The sequence below is a fragment of the Capricornis sumatraensis genome, chromosome 6, assembly GCF_032405125.1.
Source record: "Capricornis sumatraensis isolate serow.1 chromosome 6, serow.2, whole genome shotgun sequence".
Lineage (NCBI taxonomy): Eukaryota > Metazoa > Chordata > Mammalia > Artiodactyla > Bovidae > Capricornis > Capricornis sumatraensis.
In genome coordinates, this window is record NC_091074.1 from 115076478 (window position 1) to 115101684 (window position 25207).

General features: G+C 44.4%; 1 protein-coding gene across 3 annotated transcripts in view; it reads right to left on the reverse strand.

Annotated features, from left to right (window-relative positions):
* Positions 1-25207, reverse strand: part of ASTN2 (astrotactin 2) — a 1028625-nt gene that overhangs the window by 552147 nt on the left and 451271 nt on the right. The window lies entirely within an intron of this gene.

Here is a 25207-nt window from a genome sequence, read left to right on the forward strand (position 1 = left end):
TAAATCCAAGCGTTATGCATGGGGAGAGGTGGTTTAAAGCAGAGAAGACAAGAACTGGGCTTAGAACAGGCTTCAAACTCTGCATTCATCCCCTAATGGCTCTGTGGCTTTGTATAATTGCTGGTCTCTGGCCAAGACTTGGTTTCCTCAGTCCTATAATGACGTTACTCAGGCCTTCTCCTCACACTGAACACCACCAAGAATGCTTTTCCCGGTGTGGGCTCCAGAATCATAACCTGCTACTGACATGACTATTATTAGGACACTGGTTGTTTTAATGTCCTCCCCTGACCATAACTCTTATCCTGGGTGCCTAGGTTGTAATTTGGGGAAAAGACAAGGTTAAAATATGTGCACGTGTGCTCAGCTGCTTCAATCGTGTCCCGCTCTTTGCGACCCTACAGACTGTAGCCAGCCAGGCTCCTCTGTGCTAGGGATTTCCCAGGCAAGAACACTGCAGTGCCTTTTTCTACTCCAAGGATCTTCCCAACCCAGGGATCAAACCCAAGTCTCTGTATCTCCTGCACTGGCAGGTGGATTCTTTACCACTGAGCCACCAGGGAGGCCCATATGGATCTCATTAAGCATGCATTAATCCATTCAAGTATTCTGCGAATCAGATGCTAATATCCTGGTTTTACAGACGAGGAAATCGAAACTCTCAGAGGTTAAATGCCTGGCTTCCAGATGACACAGCGGGAACGCAACAGGGTCTGGATCCGAACCCCTTTCTGTGTGACTCTGGAGTCAGTGCTCCCCAACACTATGCCAGGCAAGATGGAGAAGTTCAACATGACCCTCTATCTCACTCAAAACAACCCGCCTCGGTGGCTCTCCCTGGCCACTCACCACACTGTGCTGGAGCTTACAGATGCAGGGAGAACGCAAGGCCTGGGGGTAGTTTTGCCTCAGCTCTGTTTCCCCACTAGTTAACGAGTGGCCTTGCTCAAGCCCCTTCATCTCTCTGAGCCTCATCCTGTCTCCCAGAAGATGAGGAACATATGCCCCGTCCTCTCCCATTCACAAGGATGCTGTGAGGATAAAATATAGACTCATCCCATTCAGAACACACAGTGATTAATAATGCAGTCGTTCCCCCGCCTGCACAAAGCCTGAAACAGCAAAATGGAATATACAAAATAAATTAAGCAGAGGGTAATTACTCATTTTGCAAAAGAGTTCTTTACTCCACCAAAAAAGATGCATTGATGTTTTTCCCCAAGCATCAGCTATCTTTGTGAGTTTAAAGTCAAATTTCATTTACAGAATTAAAACAAAAAGAGTAATGAGTTTTCAGGCATGGACAGGGTACAGTGGGCCGCACGCATGCATCGTGCCCTCTGCCTGCGCCATCCTCGCCAGACTGCAAGGCAGTCCAGACACTCACAAGTACCAACTCTGGCCTTCTCCCAAGCAGAAACTGGGGGAAATGGAGAGAACCAGGGGAGGGCATATGACATCTGTACTCTGCTGCAGAGGAGTCTCTTCCTCAAACCTAGCCTCAGCTCTAGGCAGGTGAGCAGAGTAAGCTTCCTGGGACATGGGAAGATTGCCCTCTCCGGTTCCTTCCATCTGGAATGCCGTACCATTCTATATCATGCGTACAATCAGCAGGACCCAACTCACCTTCGCTCTGCGACCCTCACTCCTGATTAAATTCACGCGCAGGTTTTTGCGCCCGCCTCTGCCTCTCCCCGTCTCTCTTCTGTTCTGTGACTCGCTCTTTCCACCCATCTCTGCCTCCGTTTCCCACCCTTAGCGCCTTTGCTGCTGCCTCTCTCTGGTCTCTGGTCTCTGCGTCTCTGTCCTGGCCCCTCCCTCTGTTGCATACCCATCCACTGTCTGCCTGTCTGCCTCTTTTCCTCTGTAACCCTCTGCACTGAAAAGAACTGAATTTGAGTCAGAGGCCCAGGTGAAATCCCCAGACCCACCTTCATCTCCCCTTCTTCAAAACAAGAGATAAAAAGGACAATCTGCCTGCTTCAAGGGTTAATGCGAAGATGAAGAAGACATAAGACACAGTGTGTAAAGGTGCCTGGAACAAGGAAGATGTTCATATCCTGCTTGTTCCAGAGCCTCTCCATTTCTGCCTCTTTCCCTTGATTTCTTTCGTCCTCCTGTTCCCTTCTTTCCTTTCCCATCCATCCCACACCCTTTGCCCGCCTCCCTCGCCAGCACATCAGCACACAAACCTCTCCTTCCCCTCCTCACCCCCGCCCAAGGCAGCCCCCACTTTCTAGCAACAGCTTAGGTGCAAGAGACAATCCTTCCCACTCGTAAGACGCACATCCATCTACAAAACATGTTTACGCCGCATTGACTGGTACACGAGGGAGACTTGCCATGAGCCACTAAAATGAAGCAACGTCAGCCCAAGCGCCTGCTCCACTAGGATAAGGCTTCACTGCCGCGTCCATCTGTGGGCATCTGAGAAACTGCAGCGTCGCTTCACACTGCACGGGGTGAGGCAGCTGACCTTGCTTGACTCAAGGGGAGCAACTTGAATTCCTGGATGTCCCATTCTCATGGATAGTCTTGGTATGTTCGGGAGAAAAGCTACACATTTCCCTCACTCCCTGGCAGGTACACACACACACCTCCTATTCAGAGACCTTTAACCACCTACATTGATATAAAGGCTGCCTTCAGTCAAGAGGGAGGAGAAAGACCGTGTGGTGCAGTGGGCTGGCTCCCTATAGGTAGCATCGAATAACCAGAAAAGGCCACTGCTGCTGCTAAATGCAGTGTTTTAAATGGTTTCATGGAGACCCTTTCTACTCTATCATCACACCTTCCATCCCATCATGATTAAGTCTTCTGTGGGTTAAGCAGTACCAACACTGAGGGTTCTTTTTGCCCTTGATTCAATAATTCCCATTCATTGAACATGTATATTTGCCATGCAATGTAACAGGTACTTTCTACTGATTATAATTGTCACAATAATGTAGCAAAGGTGAATATCTTTTTGTCTGATGAAAAACAGCCGGAAATTGAGGCTTGGGGAAAATTAAGCAATTTGCTTAAAACTGTACCAGTTTCGCTTTAGAGGCAAAGCCAAGATTTTAACCCAGATCTGCCTGATTTCAAAGCCTTCAATCTCACAGTTTTGTTCTGACTGCCTCTCTAAACACAAAACGGAGCCCACTTTGAGGACAGCTGATTACCGGCAAAGAGACGGTGGTGGCAGCGTCTGGTCCACCTCCCTCCCTGGAGACCAACTCAATTTTGGGGCTCAGTCGATGTTTGCAGAAGAAAGACGTGAATGGAGGTTATGGGGAGCTCGCCAGGCTCCAGCTGCCCAGCACTGAAGCCTTTCTTTGCATGAGTGAATGGATCTATCACAAGCATGCAAGACAGGCCTGGAAAGCAATGCCAAGAGCCGACACGGTCTGCACACTTTGTAAAAGACTCCTGGAGGCACTGGGGCAAACTGCAGCTGGGGGCCTATTTCCCAAGGGCGAAATATTCTGATGGTTTAAAATGTTCTCAAGAGGTGAGGAAGTCAGGCATCAGCAGGGTGATCGGGAGACCTCTGCTCTGCCACTAACTTGACCAGGGCAAGATGCTGACCCAAGGTCAAGGGTGATGACCCACCCTCATCAGCTGTAGAAGGAGTGGATGGACTAGGTGGTTGGCACGGTTCCTCCCAGCTCTGCCCCCTTTGTTCTGGACTCCTACCCTTATCCCCCACTTGCCCAGGCAGGACAGTCTTCTCAGAAGAACTGGAGAGGCCACTGTCATGACTGAATCCTTACCCTACCCAAGTTTAAAGGGACATCAGGTTTGTGCAAGTTCAAAGGCATCCCTTGAGGATGACATCTTAGATTCTGTGCGGTGGCTCCTTACTCGGCTTGCTCTTGTTCCAGCCCTGTGTGGCAGAGTGGCCGGGAGGGCTCTGTCCAGCCCCCTTTACTGCGATCATGTTTGTTTCACTGCTTCCTTCCTCTCTCATCCTGGGGCATGGGTGTCTGTAACAGAATGAAGGTTAGCGTCGTCCCAGATTCCCATGTCAAAGCCCTAATCCCCAGTGTGGTGATGCTTGGAGACGGGCCTTTAGGAGACAATTAGGGTGGATGAGTTCATGAGAGCGGGGCCCCCGTGATGGGGTCAGCGGTCTCAGAAGAGGCACAGAGAGAAGATCTCACTCCCTCTCTGCGTGCACACACAGAGGCAAGGCCAGGTGCGGGCACGGTGACCAGCTGAGACATCGGTCGTCTGCAGATCCAGTTCAGGCCAGCTCAGTGTCGGGCCTCCCAGCCTCTAGAACCGTGAGAAATATATTTCTGCTGTTCAAGACACCATGACGGCCCAAGAGAGCAGACTAAGGCAGAGCCACCCTCTGCTGGGTCTCTTCTTCTTTAGAGGCAGTGTTCTGGAGCTCACGCACACCTGATGCCAAAGCCTGAAGCCAGCTCATCAGACGGAAACCCCAAGGGACAGTGGCTTCCTCTGCTCACTATCGCCAGTCCTGGGCACCATGCCTGACACATAATTGGTGCTAAATATTATGATATATATTTAATAATTATACATAATAATGATTATATACTAAATGATAACTGTAATGAGTGAAATGTGCTATCTAGATTCTGACCACTTCTTTCCATTTCCACAGCTATCACCCTGGCCCAGTTACCAGCATCTCTGACCTAGATCATCCCATCAGTCTTCCTGTTAGCGTCCCTGCCACCACTCTTGTCTCTGGCCCCATATACTTTTCTCAACAGAGTGGCCAGATTAATCCTCTTAAATATGCTAGATGATGTCAGTTCTCTACTCAGAATCTTCTGTGGCTTCCCCCTTGCATTCAGGCTGAAAGGTCATCTTTCAAAAAGTTCTACAGAGGCCATGGCCCTCTGATCCCTCTCTGCTCCCATCTCCCAGTGTGCACGGAAGCCCTGACACATTCTCCCCAGCATCATCCCCAAATATGTGAGGCAAAGTCCACCCCCAGGGCCTCTGAACCGGCTGCCTTCTCCGCCTGGACACTGTTCTCCCCAGTTACCCACAAAGCCTGCTTCTCCCTCACCTCCCTAACTGTGCCTGCCTTGAACAGGCTACTGGAATTAACACCCACCCCTCTCTTCTGCATTCACAGCCTTGCTTCCTGTTGTTGTTCAGTTGCTCAGTTGTGTCCAACTCTTCACGACCCCATGGACTGCAGCACACCAGGCTTCCCAGGCCTCCCTATCTCCTGGAGCTTCCTCAAACCCACGTCCATTGAGTCGAGGATGCCATCCAACCATCTCGTCCTCTGTCATCCCCTTCTCCTCCTGCCCTCAATCTTTCCCAGCATCAGGGTCTTTTCTGATGAGTTGGCTCTTCGCATCAGGTGGCCAAAGTAATGGAGCTTCAGCTTCAGCATCAGTCCTTCCAATGAATATTCAGGACTGATTTCCTTTAGAATTGACTGTGTTGATCTCCTTGCAGTCCAAGGGACTCTCGAGAGTCTTATCCAACACCACAGCTCAAAAGCATCAATTCTTTGGCACTCAGTCTTCTTTATGGTCCAACTCTCACATCCATACATGACTACCGGAAAAACCATAGCTTTGACTGGACAGACCTTTGTTTGGCAAAGTAGTGTCTCTGCTTTTTAATAAGCTGTCGAGTCTTTCTTTTTCAATAATACATCAACTTTAACATAGGATGCTATTTACTTAATACTACCTATATTCTAATCATCTGTCCCCTGCCCCTACCAGAAGGTGAGCTCCACGATGGCAGCAATTTTTATCTATTCTTTTCATTCTGATACTGCCTGACATTCTATTTAAATTAGGTGCTTGATCAATACCGGTTGAACGTTAAATGAACGAATCCAAACACCAAACCAAATTCTTTAACTCTGATGCCAAAGCATTCAATCAGTCGACTAGATCAGGAGTTGACTATTTTTTTCTAAAGGGTCCGATGGTAAATATGTTAGGTTTTGCAAGCTCTAGGGTCATGACTACTGAACTCTACTGCTGTAACTGTAAATAGTCATAGGCAATATGTCGAGTGAACATGGATGTGTTTCAATAAAACTTTAATGAAAAAGAGCAGTTGGCTGGTGAGCTGTAGTTTGCCGACCCCACACTCGACCAGCGGTTTCCCTGGTGGTTCAGACAACAAAGAATCCACCTTCAATGCAGGAGATCCAGGTTCGATCTCTAGGTCTAGAAGATCCCCTGGAGAAGTGAACGGCTACCCACGCCAGTATTCTTGCCTAGAGAGTTCCATTGACAAAGGAGCCTGGTGGGCTACAGTCCATGGGGTTGCAAAGAGTTGGACACAATTGAGCGACTAGACCAAGCTCTATCGGGCCAGGCAACGTGTCTGGTTTTGCCCACTGTTAAATCTCAGTTAATAGCACTGTCCTCAGCATAGGACTGTCGCTCCTAAATACGTTAAGTGAAATGAAATATATATGAAACATAATTTTACTCTTCACTCTCTGTCACAGCTGTCTAACTGAACTTGCCACAATAATAGAAATGTTCTTAGATGCACAGTCACTAATCACATGTGACTACTGGATAGCTGAAACGTGGGAACTGTGGATTAATATTTTACTTTAGGCACATATGGCTATTTGCTACTATATATATTGGACAGTGTAGGTTTATCATAGTCATTCTTTAGTTTCATGTCCAACTCTGGCCTCTCCCCCTCCAAAAAGTCATCCCTGACTGCTCAGGCTCATAGTAATTGCCTTTTTAAAAAACTGTCCTCTAATACTCACTTTATTCATTTCATGTTTTGAGCATGGCTAGAATAATAGCTAACATTTGTTAAGTCTTGCGTACCAGACGCTGCGCTAAGTGCTTAACATGCTTTATCTAGTTCAGTCCACATAATCATCCTCTGAGGATTGCTACGCTGATATTACTACCACCATTTACCACTGAGAAAAACAGAGGTTAAGAAAGGGTCAGAAATATGTCCAAAGCTGTGCAGGTTCAAAGTGAAGCAGCTGGAATTTGAATCCCCAGTCCTACCAAACCCAGAGCTCAAGTCTGTGACCATCACATGATGTTTACTGAGAGCTGAAATGTGGGATGGTCTCAGTTTCCACATGTATATTCCTCCAAGGGATCAGGAAGCATGAGGGATCCTGTTTCTGCACCCTCTGGAGCCAGCTGGACCTAGCACTGGCTTTCAGTGCAAATTTTCAGTACATAGAATTTCAGAGCTGGAGATCACATAGAGAAAATCTAATGTAAGCTTGTCTTTCATGAAACAGAGAAACTGAGGCCCAGAGAATAAATGGCATGAGAAAGGTCACACCTCGAGCAAAAGCAGCAGAGCCAGAAGCCCATGGGCTTTTCACATGCAGCGTTTCTTCTTTCATTCACTCATTCCATTAGTCATTATTCAACATCAGTGCGCCAGACAACGGGACAAAGTAGGAAATAATACAGACACAATCCTTGACTTTTTACAGCATACAGACTCAGATAACTAGGGCTGAACACAGAACTACACAGATAAATACAGAGTAGCTATGCACTGTAGCACAGGCGAGTGGTTAAGAGGATAAACTCTGAAACCAGACTTCTGAAATCCTAGTCTAAACTCTACCATTTCTTAGACATGTGACTTCGGGAAAATCCAGTAACTTACACGTGATGTATCTTCCTTGTGTGTAAAATGGTGACAGTCACAGAGCACTGCATGAATTCTAAGACACACAACCTTCCACATTTGAATATTTCTGAAAAATAAACACTTGTATTATTAGAAACTTATGGTTATTAGTGGCAGCATTTTTCCTGAATAGTGCATAAAATCTTGGTACATACATCTGTCCGTGCCTTGATTTAGTTAAAATATGACTCTATCTATCCCATAGGGTTACTGAGAGGATTAAATGAGATAACCCACATGACTTGCTTAGAAGAGCTGACATATACTTTGTGCTATTTAATGCACATTATTGTTACTATCATTGTATTTACTATAAAGAAAAAAAACAGAGTGCACAAATGGAGCCTCAAACGGGGAGGGGTAACTGAGTCTAGAAAGTGAACAGAAACATCCCCGAGGGAGGGACATCTTCACTGAAACGAGGACACGGAAGAGTGAAGAAAGTGAAGAATGGGGACTGTAAGGCGCTGGCTGGGTGGAGGGCAGACCGCTGCGAGCACACCTGGATGGTGAAGTCCAGGTATAGAAGCCGAGCATCCTCCTCCCGTTGGTACCATCCTCATGGAGGTAATGATCAGAGATGCATCTCAGGTTATCTTTCTCTGGGCAACTTTACAGGGCTTCCCTGGTGAGTCAGACAGGCAAGAATCTGTGTGCAATGTGGGAGGCCCTGGGTTCAAAACCTGGAAAGTCCTCTGAGGAGGGCATGGCAACCCACTCCAGTATCCTTGCCTGGAGAATCCCATGGGCAGAGGAGCCTGGTGGGCTACAGTCCGTGGCGTCGCAGAGAGTCGGACACAGCTGAGTGACCAAGCACAGCACACATGCAGCTTTATAATATGAGGTTCTCGCAACTTCCTTCCTCCAAGTTCAGAAGTAAAGGCTCCCTTGGACTTTCAGTGCAACTGGCATGTCCCAATGAGAAAAAATTTTTCCAAGTCTGTTTTTTAGCCCCGCCTAACCTTCCTGTCCTTCCCAGTACTGGAGCAGGCAATCCTGTGGCTTGCTGTCGTGAGTTCTCTGAAATTTTATGACCTTATCTTTTGACACAGGTTGTCCTTTTCCAAGGACCTCAACCCTCTTCCTGTTATAAAACATCATAACATTTTATAATACATTTAAACCAAATAAAGCAAGACTCCCAAAGAAAGATTAAAAACAGTTTCCCTGAAACTCCGAAATGCTGTCCCAGTTTCACTTCTCTATTCTGTGTGTGTCCCCTGTCCCCAACCCAAGCTGGTCCTTTTTTCCAAGTTAACTTATCCTGTAAATTCTTTGTCCAAAGGATTCATGCTTGCCTCTGAGAATTCTCTGCAAATACCTAGAAGAGACAGAATACCAGAATGTCTATCCCTACTTAAGACTAAGCAAACTCTCTCACATTCTCTCAGTACAGGAGCTCCTCACCCAGTCTGGGTCCAAATCCCCACTGAGATACTTAGTAAATACATGGTCCTGGGAATGTCAATCAATTACTATAACACACAGCTTCTAGTATGAGAAATGGAAGCAGTAACAGCGACCTAAAAGTTTAGTCATCAAGACCAAGAGAGTTACTAAATCAGTCTCAGCTTGATACTTGATAAACAGTAAGTACATAATAAATAGTAGATGCTGTTCTTGTATTCAAGCACCTCTTGATGCCTCCCTGCCTGGGAAGTCATTTCAGTTGTGTCCGACGCTTAGCGACCCTATGGACTATAGCCTGCCAGGTTCCTCTGTCCACGAAGACTCTCCAGGCAAGAATACTAGAGTGAGTAGCCATGTTCTCCTTCAGGGGATCTTCCCGACCTAGGGATCAAACCCCTGTCTCCTACACCGCAGGCAGATTCTTTACCACTGAGCCGCCAGGGAAGCCTGTACCTCTTGATATCTCACCTTAATTCTACAATACCTCTCTTAACTGTAGACAATACCGAGTCATTGTCTAATACCTTCATCTGCTAAGACAGATAGTGAGGGCATCACATGGATCAATCTGCTGTGATAAATGCGCTTTTATGATTAACATTCATGTCATGGAATTTAAGCAGAAAAAACTTGTTTGTTGTTCCAATGTCTTTTGTTGGAAACGGTGCAGGAAAGTTTGATTTCAGTACTCAGTAGTACATCTGAATAAGGCATTGGGTTCATTAATTTACATTCATTTTAGATGAGTTTTGTTTAATTCAGGTTCTAGCAAAGTTCAGGACCAAGGATGGTGAGGTAGAGAGCACTATGGACTCTGAGGGTCAGTGACTCACTTTATGGAGGACTGATTGTTGAGGTCCACTGGGGTAACAGCATAGTTGGACACGGACTGATTCTAACCAGATTAAGGACAGAAGCTCATTTTGAGTTCAGAAAAGACTAGTGATACCCAGCTCAAGGAAGAAGGTATCTTTCAGCAGACAATTGTCCAAGATAAAAATTTTTTAGCAAAAACACACTTAACCAAATGTCATTGTCAGCACCCTTAGAGCTCATGGTTTTGACACCAGAGCCCTACACTCAACCCACTGACCAAGCCTTGACCTTTTAGCAACTGAAATGTTCCTCTCATTCATTTATTCACTCACTCAAGAAAAGATGTATTGATGCAGGAACTGTTTCTGTCCCTGATACACAGCAATAAACAAGAAGAGCAAAGGCCAGTTCTTTATAACACATATGTTTTCATATAAACATTTCTTCTCTCTGGTCTACCAGAGTTGGCTCTCTTTGGACAGATCTCAACTTATTTAACTGCACATCTCACTAACCACCATCCACTGTAAACCCAACATATCTACTATATTACCTAGACACCTCTCATGCTATAATCCTCTCTGTTGCAGGCATATTCTTCTTCTCTTTGAATTATTGGTCTTTACAACTTCATAAAGTCCTTATGTCCCTTTAAACACTAATAATACAGGGACCAGCAAATAACAGAAACGATCCATAAACATTGTAAACATTTAGTACACTGTAAGACATGCATAGGACATGAGTACATACATTTTCATTTCAAATCCAATTGCAAGTGAAAAGTGGATGCTGAAGGCATGAAAATAAACCGTATATGACAGCGAACATGACTGACATCTGTATCAATTTGAAAAGAAAATTCAATCTGCTTTAAATGCCATTTACAAATTGTTTCAATCATACTTATGTTCTAAGTTATTAGTACTTGAAAGGTCATAGAAACATGAATTTTGAGTTGGAAAGTATCTTAGGAATCATTCAGGGCTGTAATTCGTATCTTGCCACTAATTTACTCAGTGACACCAGGCAACTTGCTTAGCCTTCATGACCCTCAATAGATCAGACTGGATGATCGCTGGGGACCTTTCTTGCATTCAGATTATGTTTCCACTAATCTCTTTTTAGAAAAGAAAGAAAATGAAATTCACAGTATGTGACATACCCAAGGTTAAATGACAAATCTGTGGCAAAGCTGCCACTAGAATTGAGAATCTATGATTTTCTCATTGCACACATTTAAAAGTCACACAAGGACTAAATGAAAAGCCAGTAGATGGAACGTTAAGATTTTTCTAAGTTTCTCTGTTAGGTGGTCAGATCCCAGAGGCAGGGACTATATCTTATTTTCTTTTCACATAATCTAGTACAATTGAACATTGATGAACAAAAGATGTTTCAGAAAATAGTTACTAAATTAACTGAAATATTTATTAAGTTAATGAAGTGAATACACTATAGGCTGAAAAACTGATAATAAAAATAGCAGCTGACACTATGCGTTGAGTGCCTGCCATAAATTAGGTACCATGCCAAATGCATTTTAAATGTGATTTTTCATCTTATTCTCGCAACAGCTATGCAAAATAGGAATTATTTGCCTCGTTTTTATATATGTAAAAATGAGGTTGAGAGATGTTAAATGACCTGCCAAAGTCAGTAAATGGAGAAGCAAGGCTTTGAACCTAGTTCAATCAGACCCCAAAGGATACTCCAGTTCTACTCTGGTTCAGTAAATGCTTGCATGAATAAATGAAGAGATGAATGAATTAGTGACTAAATGAGTTAGTGTTTTGTAGTTACTTGCCTCATGTGGTTTGAGGCCATAGTGCTGAAGATTTTGTATACAGAATTCAGCATGATACCACCCATGTGTTTCCCTGGTGGCTCAGACAGTAAATAGTCTGCCTGCAATGCAGGAGAGCCAGGTTCAATCCCTGGGTCAGGAAGATCCCCTGGGGAACGAAATGGCAATTCACTCCAGCATTCTTGCCTGGAAAATCCCATGGAGGGACAAGCCTGGCAGGCTAGAGTCCATGGGATTGGACACTACTGAGTGACACACACACACACACACACACACACACACACACACACACAGGTATCCACGATGATATTCTTTTTCTTGTGCTCAGGCTTCAGTCCTGTCTGACTCTTTGCAACTGGAGCCTGCCAGGCTCCTCTGTCCATGGAATTTTCCAGGCAAGAATACTGGCATGGGTTGCCACTTCCTACTCCAGGGGATTTTTTCCAACCCAGGGATTGGAAACTCCCATCTCTTGCATCTCTGCATTGGCAGGCAGATTCTTTACCACTAGCGCCACTTAGTAAGCCCCAGGTGCTGCTGCTGCTGCTGCTGCTAAGTCGCATCAGTCATGTTCGACTCTGTGCAACCCCATAGACGACAGCCTACGAGGCTCCGCCGTCCCTGGGATCCTCCAGGCAAGAGTACTGGCGTGGCATATGACATCAGTTCAGTTCAGTTCAGTTGCTTAATCATATCCGACTCCCCGCGACTCCATGAACCGCAGCACACCAGGCCTCCCTGTCCATCACCAACTCCCAGAGTTTACTCAAACCCATGTCCATTGAGTCGGTGATGCCATCCAACCATCTCATCCTCTGTTGTCCACTTCTCCTGCCTCCAATCTTTTCCAGCATCAGGGTCTTTTCAAATGAGTTAGTTCTTTGCATCACGTGGTCAAAGTATTGGAGTTTCAGCTTCAAAATCAATCCTTCCAATGAATATTCACGACTGATTTCCTTTAGGATGGGTAGGTTGGAGCTCCTTGCAGTTCAAGCAACTCTCAAGAGTCTTCTCCAACACCACAGTTAAAAAGCATCAGTTCTTTGGTGCTTGGCTTTCTTTATAGTCCAACTTTCACATCCATACATGACTACTGGAAAAATAATAGCTTTGACTAGATGGACCTTTGTTGGCAAAGTAATGTCTCTGCTTTTTAATATGCTGTCTAGGTTGGTTGTAACTTTTCTTCCAAGGAGCAAGCGTCTTTTCATTTCATGGCTGCAGTCACCATCTGCAGTGATTTTGGAGCCCCCAAAAATAAAGTCTGCCACTGTTTCCCCATCTATTTGCCATAAAGTGAGGGACCAGATGCCATGACCTTAGTTTTCTGAATGTTAAGTTTTAAGCCAACTTTTTCACTCTCCTCTTTCACTTTCATCAAGAGACTCTTTAGTTCTTCTTCACTTTCTGCCATAAGGGTGGTATCATCTGCATATCTGAGGTTATTGATATTTCTCCTGGCAATCTTGATTCCAGCTTGTGCTTCATCCAGCCCAGCATTTCTCATGATGTACTCTGCATATAAATTAAATAAGCAGAGTGACAATATACAGGCTTGATGTACTCCTTTCCCTATTTGTAACCTGTCTCTTGTTCCATGTCCAGTTCTAACTGTTGCTTCCTGACCTGCATACAGATTTCTCAAGAGGCAGGTCAGGTGGTCTGGTATTCCCATCTCTTGAAGAATTTTCCAGAGTTTGTTGTGGTCCACACAGTCAAAGGCTTTGGTCCACACCAGTCAAAGGCTTTGGCAATAAAGCAGATGTTTTTCTGGAACTCTCTTGCTTTTTCCATGATCCAGCAGGGGTTGGTGATTTGATCTCTGGTTCCTCAGCCTTTTCTAAATCCAGCTTGAACATTTGGAAGTTCATGGTTCATGTACTGTTGAAGCCTGGCTTGGAGAATTTTGAGCATTACTTTATTAGGGTGTGAGATGAGTGCAATTGTGTGGTAGTTTGAGAATTTTTTGGCATTGCCTTTCTTTGGGATTGGAACGAAAACTAACCTTTTCCAGTCCTGTGGCTGCTGCTGAGTTTTCCAAATTTGCTCCAAATTTGGCATATTGAGCAGCACTTTCCCAGCATCATCTTTTAGGACCTGAACTAGCTCAACTGGAATTCCATCACCTCCACTGGCTTTGTTCGTGTATGCATACGACATCAGATGCAATTATTCTTTTTTAAATTATTTTTATTGAGGTAACATTGGTTTGAGAATCCCTTGGACAGCAAGGAGATCAAACCAGTCAATTCTAAAGGACATCAACCCTGACTATTCATTGTAAGGGCTTCCTATGTAGCTCAGTCAGTAATGCATCTGCCTGCAATGCAGGAGACCTGAGTTCAATTTCTGGGTCAGGAAGTTCCCCTGGAGAAGGAAATGGCAACCCACTCCAGTATTCTTGCCTGGAGAATCCCATGGACAGAGGAGCCTGGCAGGCTACAGTTCATGGGATCGCAAGAGTTGGACAAAACTTGGCGTTATCTTTATTCATTGTAAACACTGATGCTGAAGCTTCCTGATGAGAGGAGCCAACTCATTGGAAAAGATCCTGATGCTGGGAAAGATTGAGGGCAGAACAAGAAGGGGACTACGGTGGATGAGATGGTTGGATGGCATCATTGACTCAATGGACATGAGTTTGAGCAAACCCTGGGAGATAGTGAAGGACAGGGAAGCCTGCTTGCTGCAGTCCATGGGGTCACAAAGAGTCTGGCATGATTAAGTGACTGAACAATAGCCACCACCACATTGGTTTGTAAGATTATATTTTTTCATTTGTACATTATAGTATTTCTACTCCCGTATACACTACAGTGTGCTCACCACCAAAATTTTTGTTTCTGTTTCGCACTGTGCAGTTGATCCCTTTACCCATGTTACTCTCCCCATTCTTAAGGTCAATGCCTGATCATTTAAACTGTATGATGCCACATTTGATATGACCATAGCACATAGTCCTTGAATATTAATTTCCTGTCTTCAGAGAGCTGAACAGTAATGGTAGAGTATTCTGGAAGGAAGACTAATGCCACCCTCTGGCAACATTCTCAAGCCTTCTTTGAGCCATCCCTGAGATCTCTGTTTGCCCTGGTCCATGATAGGTTTGTTCTCATCCCATCCACTCTTTTGATGGTCAATATTTAATGATTGGTTTTCCCAAGAAAATAAGCCATGGTTTGTAACATTTACCAATTTTGTTGGTATAAATACCCTTATCATAGCCAATTTCCAAGCTACCTGCCTGACAGAACTGGACAAAGAGTTAGGGTGAGATGACAACATTCAATTCTCATGAGTTCACAGAAAATAATGAAAGGAAGAAAGGGAGGGCAGTAGGGAGAGAGAAAGGAAGGGATTTCTCTCCCTATGCTCCTTTAAAAAAATGTATTCACCAATTTTCAGTTTCGTCCTCCATATCCACTCTCATATAAACTCAGATTAACTCCATACAAGCCAGCTCCAGCACACTTCAGATCCAGTTCCATAATCAGCCCTGCAGGCTGTATTACATTTTTGAAATTTCTGGAAAAAAGTCAAGAAATAAGGCATAGCTGAGCTGGGCTATGGCACAGGGCCAGGAAATCTGAACCAGGCTCATCCACGCATCACGGCCAGCACACGTTCTTCACCAGCACTATCTCCCCACGTCCCTGCTCCTTCCTGGTCATTTGGGAGGAATGATTCTTCTTACCGACACATTCATTAAAGCACTAATGCATGGTGATCAGTACTTGGATTCCATGACTTGGTTCAGCCTTATAGGACCCACACACAGAAGGAGGGCTTCATTGAAGGGAAGCTAAGCCACTTCTGACAGATCTGAGATCTGAACAGGCACAGGGCTTGGCGGTTTAGTTTTTCCATGACTTCTCCCACATTCTCATTCTTGGTGGAAGCCAAAGAAGAGAACACCCAGCTGTTCCTTTGAACAGTTAGATGTTCCATAAAACAACTGGACAGGTAGAGGGCAAGCTTCCCTTTTTCAGTGGCCAATGTAGTCTTACTAAACTCCCTGGTGCTTCTCAGAATCTTCAGATCCTCCTCCTCCTGTGAGTTCTCTCCACCCCACCTCCCGAAACTCTTCTCCTCCATCTCCCCTAGTTCTCTTCGCCCACCTCACACAGAGCACAGACAGATGCCAGGAGCTATGCTGCTCTCTGGTTTGGGGAATTATTCTAGACTTACTCCCCCTTTCTCTCCATCATCAAGATTCCTCTGCTAAAGCACCTTTTACTCGTACCTCCTACTGACTCTACAAGGCTCAGCTAAAAGGCCATCTTCTCCATGATGGATCTCCTGAAATCCCCATCTAGAATACATTTCTCCGTTTATTCCAGGCATGGGATACTCTATAAATGGTTGTTCTTGATTTATTCCACATTGTGTCTTTTATAATAGCTGTAGAGGAGCCTATTATTTTTATCCCTGTGAAAATGTGAAATCCATGAAGGCAGGAACATTGTCCAATTTGTCCATGATTTCCCATGGCACTTAACACGCAAGACTTATGAGTTGTGGAATTAAGAAAATCTTGCTTGAATGAATTTAACAAATTGAAATAAATTTTACATAGTGGGTTTGAGTCAAGCCCCATGAAAATATATTCAGGGGACTTACACTCCTATTTCCACTCCTTACCTGTAGATAGCCCCATCCGTCTATGTCTGGCGTGAGTTGGGAGAGCAAGGTGCTCTGCTGGACAGTGAGCTGGGAAGAATTCGGGCATAAACGATACAGTAGTAAGCTCTAAGGAGTTTAGATTTTAACATCTTAGAGAAGTGTCCAAATAGTAACTCATCTTTTAATCAAGATCTTAGGTAGAGGCCAAGGCTTCCTTTTTCAATGGCCAAAAGAGAATTTTAGTGATACTGCAGAAGTCATCTTCTATTGAGAGGAGATCAGAGGGAATTAAGTAAATAGAATTTTGAAAAGTAGATAATTAAAGGACAAAAAGAAATTTTCAGACTAGAGAAAGGAATCTTCGGAACTTTAGTCCTAAGGTAAAACTTTGCATGTGGTGTTGGGGTGGGGCTATTATGAGTATGAGCAGAGAGGAGAATGCAAAGAGACAATGTTCTTGGGGATGGCTGTGGCTGAATGGGAGGGTGAGACCCTTTTCAGGAGTCCCCAACCTCCGGATCTAACACCTGATGATCTCAGATGGAGCTGATTTAATAATAATTGAAATAAAGCACACAATAAATGTAACGTGCTTGAGTCATCCCCAAACCATTCCTCTCCCTTCCATGGAAAACTGTCTTCCAGGAAATCAGTCCCTGGTGCCAAAAAGGTTGGAACCGCTGCAGCCGGTCTGGCTGCTGGACAGTTCCAGAAGACCCAATTTCTCTAGTACTGAAAAATATTTAATTTCAGTTTATATGTAAGTGGATATGGAGGAAGAAGTTGAAAATTGGTGAATAAAAATTTTTGAAGGAGCATGGGGGTCAGAAATTTTCTTCCTCCCCCGTTTCACTCTTCCTTTATTTTTTGTGAACAAATTATCTGTCAGCATAATGCTGAGTTTTAAAGATACACAGAAAAGCAAGACGCATGCTTTGAATTCCCCTGTGCTGTGCTATGCTTAGTCTCTCAGTTGTATCTGACTCTTTACGACCCCATGGGCTTTAGCCCGCCAGGCTCCTCTGTTCATGGGGATTCTCCAGGCAATAATACTGGAGTGGGTTGCCATGCCCTCCTCCAGGGGATCTTCCCAACCCAGGGATCGAACCCAGGTCTCCTGTATTGTAGGCAGATTCTTTACTGTCTGAGCCACCAGGGAAGCCCAAGAATACTGGTGAGGGTAGCTTCTCCCTTCTCCAGGGGAACTTCCCGACCCAGAAATTGAACCGGGGTCTCCAGCGTTGCAGGTGGATTCTTTACCAGCTGAGCTACCAGGGAAGCCCTTGAATCCCCCTACCCAGCCCCTACAAAAGCTTACAGTCTGGTGATAGATTCAGATAAGGAAAGAACAGTGATTCTGCCCAGGGACAAGGACTATGACTTAGGGACTATGGAGGCTGTGACAGCAGAGCAGAGGACCCCTCAATGTGGTCACAGCTAGGGGTGGTGACGCATGAATGCCTCTGGGAGGAAGGGTGTTTGGGCTTCATGAAGTGGAAATGAAAAGTGTCCCTGGTCTCCAGTAAAAGGAGGAGAAACACACTTAAAGGGGGAGGAAACAGCCTTTGAAGGGGATGCAGGCACGAGAAGGCATGAGGCCTTCGAGGAACTATGGTTATCGATGTACCTAGAGACTGTGCTAGGCGACAAATAGCGGCAGAGATGGAGTGATAACAGTGAGCCTGTGAACATCATTACAGGCCATACTAGAGGTGTCTGAGCTGAAGCTAGATCTTTCTAGAGCCATGGCTATCTTTTTGTACACTAATTATTATCCTAGGCATATCTTCTCTTCTTGTTTCCAACTTCCAGTCTAATGAAATAAAGAAAGAAATGCAAGTGTGGTTTGGTCAAGATTAATGAATTAACAAATATGTCTGCCTGGGCCTCTTGGTGTCTGTTTAGAACCCAAGAGGACTATTTGGGAGGAAAAGCGTTTAGAGCTTTGCTGTAGCTAGGGTAGTCCTCGGATCAGAAGCATCAGCAGGAGCTGGCAGCCTTTGAGAGTTGTGGACTGTAAGATTTCCTCTAGGCCTGCTGAGGGCTGGAGAAGCATTGGGTAGGAACTCAGGATCCTGAGCTTGAATCCTGGCTCTGCCTCCTGCGGGCTGCGTGACTTTGGTGGTCCTTTCTTACCTTTCTTCTCTGCGCATTAGCACATCAGTGACAAAGTTAAGGTCAACCCAGTGGATTCCTGTGACTTTCAGCTCTAAGGAGTGAACGTATGTGTGTATGTTATTCTTGGGAATACTGCTGGGAAAGTTGATCATTTTCAAACTGACTAACACACACTTGCTCCCTGGAAGATCCACTCTTTGGAATTATGTCTTTAAGCCTGTAGTTAGTGAAAAAGATTCTCAGAAATCATGGGCTTGCACCTGAAGGCAGATCAACCGGAAAATCAGACCGTCAGGTACTCACCACTCTGTCTAGCTGAGGCTTCATAGAAAGAGAAAAGAAGTGGGTCCTTTGCATTCCCTCCTACTTCCCACCTTGTCTACTTTTTAAGGAAAGAAAAAAGAGGCAGAATCTACATGACTAGCTCCAGAAGCACATAATTCCATAGGGTTTTCCTGGTTGTTGCATGAGGATAATCGTGTGTGTGTGTGTGTGTGTGTGTGTGTGTGTGTGTGTGTACACGTGTGTGTGCTGTGGGTACAGGGAGACTACTTAGGGTAACAGTGCCTTAAAGTATAAATGTTTTAATTAAGAGAAAGAAGATCCAGCTGTCTGACCCAATGGTACACTAGAGCTGCCTTTCATTTTCTAAAGAGCTTCCCCAGGTCTATGTGAAGGCTGCAAAAATACACTGAACAGGCTTCCAACTAAAAGATAAGGATGGAATGATGGCTAGGTAGCCAAATCCTTGCCTTACTCTGCAGAGACGAAGGGGCTAGCCTGGAGAATCCCTTTCCTTACTCCCAAACTGCTGCCCTATGGAGAAGTGCTTGAGAATTTGGGTTGAGAAAGCGCACTCCTGACCTGGGCTACTAAGACCCCTTACTCTACGGCATCAGTGCAGTGAGATTTCCAGGCAAGACGGTCAGCATCTTGTTAATGGAGAAAGGGGTGAAACTGCAGAGAAGAGATGCCACTATAAGTTATAGGGAAGAGACATAGGACTGGGAAGAAGGCGAACAAGCTTCATTGCTACCTTGCTCTGTGATCTTGGCAAATCTCTCTAACTCCTAGTTCCCTGTTTGAGGACATTAATAACTATTATTGGGCAGCAATTATGAATAAGATGTCCACTTACTAAGCACGACTGTAAATAATGTAGTATATTCCAAGTTAATACTATCTATATGCTGTTGACTCACACATTTCTACCTCCAGCTAAGAACCTATTCTTTGAATAAGACTTTTGGATCCCAATGCTTATTTTTCATGTTTTACCTAGGACGCATCCTCCCTGTAGACACATCAAGGCCATTGTCACAAGAGGAACAAGTGGGCTAACATCTTCACATGACTGCAGGCGCCTTAGATACACTAGAAGGCCAAGGAGTACCTGTGGTTATGACCAGCCTTCTCCTTGGGGAAAAAGCTCTTGACTAGTCCAACATGTCACCATAAGGTTTAGAAGTGGATTTTTCACCATACTTTTCAGAGGGTCACCTTATTTCTACATGTTGGGGTTTTATACGGTTTCCTCCCTCCACTATTAATGGTCCACCCTCAGTGAAAAGTGCTGGTGAAGCTCTTTGCACATCACTTTACAGCATCTGAGTTTGGAAGGTGGGAAGAGGAGTGAAAGTTGACTTGAGAAGCTTTTATACAAATTAGCTCAATCATAGCCCCACAAGGCAGGTACTGCATCATTATCCCAGTTTTACAGACGAGGACGCTAAATTTATAGAGGCTGAATGACTTGCCAAAGATATGTGGTAAGTGATAGAAACAGGGTTTGAATCCAGATGTTCTGGTTTTCTGACATCAATAACCTGTAGCCTTGGGAATTTCCTGGTGGTCCAGTGGCTAAGACTCCACACTCCCAATGCAGGCAGCCAGGTTCGATCCCTGGTCAGAGAACTATCACATGCTGCAACTAAGATCTGGTGTGGCCAAATAAATAGATAATAAATAGCTACAAAAGGACAGTTTGTCAAAACTCATAAAACCTTACAACACAAAGACTGAACATTAATGTCCGCAAATAAAACATTATATATGTGTGTATATATATACATAATACACATATATGTATTATATACACAATTTAGAAGTATAGGAAGTACAAGGAAAGAACACAGACTGTGACCACAAAATCTATCTGAACTACAGAGATATGGTACAACCTGACAGATGGGGATGAGAGAAGACTGAATATCCCAAGTGCTGCAACTAAGATCCGGTGCATCCAAATAAACAAATAATTTTTTTTAAGTACAATTAAAAAAAAAAAGAAAAACAGCACCCTTGATACCCTCTAAGCTGATTTGCCACACGGCAGCCAGAGTGGTCCTGTTACCGTGTAGGTCAAGCTGCACTTGACCTACAAGAACAAGCTGCTTCTGTGCTCAGAATCCTCCAACGGATTTCACTTCACTCAGAGTAACATCCAAAGTCCTCATCCTCCTATACAAGGCCCTGCAACCTCCTCTCATCATCCACGCCCTCTCCCCACCACCAGCCATCTGCTTTTCAGGTTTGCCTCCTAACTCCTCTCCCCGCTCGCCTCCAACGCCACTGGTCTTTCTGAGAGTGCTGAGCCCATAGCATGCTCCAGTGCCTGCTGCAGAGGCGATGCCCAAGCATTCCCTCAGCCTAGAATGCTTTCCCCCAGAGGGAAGCATGGCTTCTACCATCACCAGCTTAAGGTGTCTTAAAGTGCCTGTTCTTAGCAAAGGTTACCGCCTTGGAGAAGCTTCCTTGGCCACTGTCTCTGTCATGACAGCTCCACGCCTGCTCCAGGGGGCACCCCCAGGCTTTGTGCTTCCCCCAGCACTTCTCACCCTCTGGCAGCATCCACCTTTCCCCAGTTGTCTACTGCAGCCCAGTCCAACAGAACACTCTGCAATGATGCTACTGTTCTGCGATCTCCAAGGGTAGCAGCAGCCATATTCGCTACGGAGCATATGAAACACAGCTACAGGATGGGAGAAATGTTTAATTTTAATGAACGTAAACTTAAATAGCCCCACATGGCTAGTGGCTACCTTCTCAGGCAATGCAGATTTAATCTCTCTGCAGAATATAAGTGTACATCAGTTCAGTTCAGTTCAGTCACTCAGTCGTGTCCGACTCTTTGCAACCCCATGAATCGTAGCACGCCAGGCCTCCCTGTCCATCACAAACTCCCAGAGTTTACCCAAACTCATGTCCATCAAGTCAGTGATGCCATCCAGCCATCTCATCCTCTGTCGTCCCCTTCTCCTCCTGCCCCCAATCCCTCCCAGCATCAGAGTCTTTTCCAATGAGTCAACTCTTCGCATGAGGTGGCCAAAGTATTGGAGTTCCAATCCTTCCGATAAACACCCAGGACTGATCTCCTTCAGAATGGACTGGTTGGATCTCCTTGCAGTCCAAGGGACTCTCAAGAGTCTTCTCCAACACCACAGTTCAAAAGCATCAATTCTTCGGTACTCAGCTTTCTTCACAGTCCAACTCTCACATCCATACATGACCACTGAAAAACCACAGCCTTCATTAGACAGACCTTTGTTGGCAAAGTAATGTCTCTGCTTTTGAATATGCTATCTAGGTTGGTCATAACTTTCCTTCCAAGGAATAAGTGTCTTTTAATTTCATGGCTGCAATCACCATCTGCAGTGATTTTGGAGCCCCCCAAAATAAAGTTTTTTCCACTGTTTCCCCATCTTTTTGCCATGAAGTGATGGGACCAGATGCTATTGTCTTAGTTTTCTGAATGTTGAGCTTTAAGCCAACTTTTTCACTCTCCAATTTCACTTTCATCAAGAGGCTTTTTAGTTCCTCTTCACTTTCTGCCATAAGGATGGTGTCATCTGCATATCTGAGGTTATTGATATTTATCCCGGCAATCTTGATTCCAGCTTGTGTTTCTTCCAGTCCAGCGTTTCTCATGATGTACTCTGCATAGAAGTTAAAAAAGCAGGGTGACAATATATAGCCTTGATGTACTCCTTTTCCTATTTGGAACCAGTCTATTGTTCCATGTTCAGTTCTAACTGTTGCTTCTTGACCTGCATATAGGTTTCTCAAGAGGCAGGTTAGGTGGTCTGGTATTCCCATCTCTTTCAGAATTTTCCACAGTTTATTGTGATCCACACAGTTAAAGACTTTGGCATAGTCAATAAAGCAGAAATAGATGTTTCTTGGATGTTGTTAATTTGATCTCTGATTCCACTGCCTTTTCTAAAAGAAGCTTGGACATCTGGAAGTTCATGGTTTATGTATTGCTGAAGCCTGGCTTGGAGAATTTTGACCATTACTTTACTAGCATGTGAGATGAGTGCAATTGTGTGGTAGTCTGAGTATTCTTTGGCATTGCCTTTTTTTGGGATTGGAATGAAAACGGACCTGTTCCAGTCCTGTGGCCACTGCTGAGTTTTCCAAATTTGCTGGCATATTGAGTGCGGCACTTTCACAGTATCATCTTTCAGGATTTGAAATAGTTCAATTGGAATTCTATCACCTCCACTAGCTTTGTTCATAGTGATGCTTTCTAAGGCCAACATGATTTCACATTCCAGGATGTCTGGCTCTAGGTGAGTGATCACACCATTGTCATTATCTGGGTCATGAAGATCTTTTTTGTACAGTTCTTCTGTGTATTCTTGCCACCTCTTCTTAATATCTTCTGCTTCTGTCAGGTCCAGACCATTTCTGTCCTTTATCGAGCCCATCTTTGCATGAAATGTTCCCTTGGCGTCTCTAATTTTCTTGAAGAGATCTCTAGTCTTTCCCATTCTGTTGTTTTCCACTATTTCTTTGCATTGATTGCTGAGGAAGGCTTTCTTATCTCTCCTTGCTATTCTTTGAAACTCTGCATTCAAGTGGGAATATCTTTCCTTTTCTCCTTTGCTTTTCACTTCTCTTCTTTTCACAGCTATTTGCAAGGCCTCCCCAGACAGCCATTTTGTTTTTTTGCATTTCTTTTCCATGGGGATGGTCCTGATCCCTGTCTCCTGTACAATGTCACGAATCTCCAGCCATAGTTCATCAGGCAGTCTATCAGATCTCCATAATCTATTTCTCACTTCTACTGTATAATCATAACAGATTTGATTTAGGTCATATCTGAATGGTCTAGTGGTTTTCCCCACTTTCTTCAATTTAAGTCTGAATTTGGCAATGAGGAGTTCACGACCTGAGCCACAGTCAGCTCCCGGTCTTGTTTTTGTTGACTGTATAGAGCTTCTCCATCTTTGCTGCAAAAGATATAATCAGTCCGATTTTGGTGTTGACCATCTGGTGATGTCCATGTGTAGAGTCTTCTCTTGTGTTGTAGGAAGAGGGTGTTTGCTATGACCAGTGTGTTCTCTTGGCAAAACTCTATTAGCCTTTGCCCTGCTTCATTCCGTACTCCAAGGCCAAATTTGCCTGTTACTCCAGGTGTTTCTTGACTTCCTACTTTTGCATTCCAGTCCCCTATAATGAAAAGGACATCTTTTGGGGGTGTTAGTTCTAAAAGGTCTTGTAGGTCTTCATAGAACCGTTCAACTTCAGCTTCTTCAGCACTACTGGTTGGGGAATAGGCTTGGATTACCGTGGTATTGAATGGTTTGCCTTGGAAACAAACAGAGATCGTTCTGTCGTTTTTGAGATTGCATTTTGAACTCTTTTGTTGACCATGATGGCTACTCCATTTCTTCTAAGGGATTCCTGCCCACAGTAGTAGATATAATGGTCATCTGAGTTAAATTCACCCATTCCAGTACATTTTAGTTCGCTGATTTCTAGAATGTCGACGTTCACTCTTGCCATCTCCTGTGTGACCACTTCCAATTTGCCTTGATTCATGGACCTGACATTCCAGGTTCCTATGCAATACTGCTCTTTATAGCATCAGACCTTGCTTCTATCACCAGTCACATCCACAACTGGGTGTTGTTTTTGCTTTGGCTCCATCCCTTCATTCTTTCTGGAGTTATTTCTCCACTGATCTCCAATAGCATATTGGGCACCTACCGACCTGGGGAGTTCCTCTTTCAGTATCGTATCATTTTGACTTTTCATACTGTTCATGGAGTTCTCAAGGCAAGAATCCTGAAGTGGTTTGCCATTCCCTTCTCCAGTGGAGCACATTTTTTGTTCACTGCTATGTCCCCAGTGCCTAGAAACCTGTCCAACTACTCAAAATGTGTCAGCCAAAAGAATGAATAAAGGCATCGACTTGACGCTCTGCATACAGTATCTCATTTAACCCAACCACAGACTTGTGGGTTAGATACTATTTTCATGTTCTAGTATTCAGAGAGAGGAAGTGTCTTGCTAAGAAATGCCCAGTTAGCTTGGACCTGATGGCCAACATTTCCCCTTTTAAGGTAAAAAAAAGAATAGTTCTGGGGATCTAGTGTACAGAATAGTGAACAATACTGCTGTATCTTGAAAACTCCTGAGTGAGTAGATCTTAAATGTTGTCACCATATACACACAAAGAAGGTAAGAATGTCAGGTAGAGGTGTTAAGGAGCCTTATGATGGTAATCATTTTGCTCTCTATATATATGGATTAAATCATCACATTTTACACCTAAAACCTATACAACTCTATGTGCCAATTATATTTCAATAAAGAAGAAAAAATGATAAAGAACACCCAGCGAGGAAGAGGTAGATAGGATCTGAGCTCAGGGCTGTCTGGTGACACTCAGACTCTTTTCTTTGCTGAGATTGGACTAGGCATTTTCTGTGGTCCTTTCTGATATACTGTGGTTTTACAAGAATCTGCTTCCCTGTCAGCCAATGACAGCACATAGTCTAACCACCAATG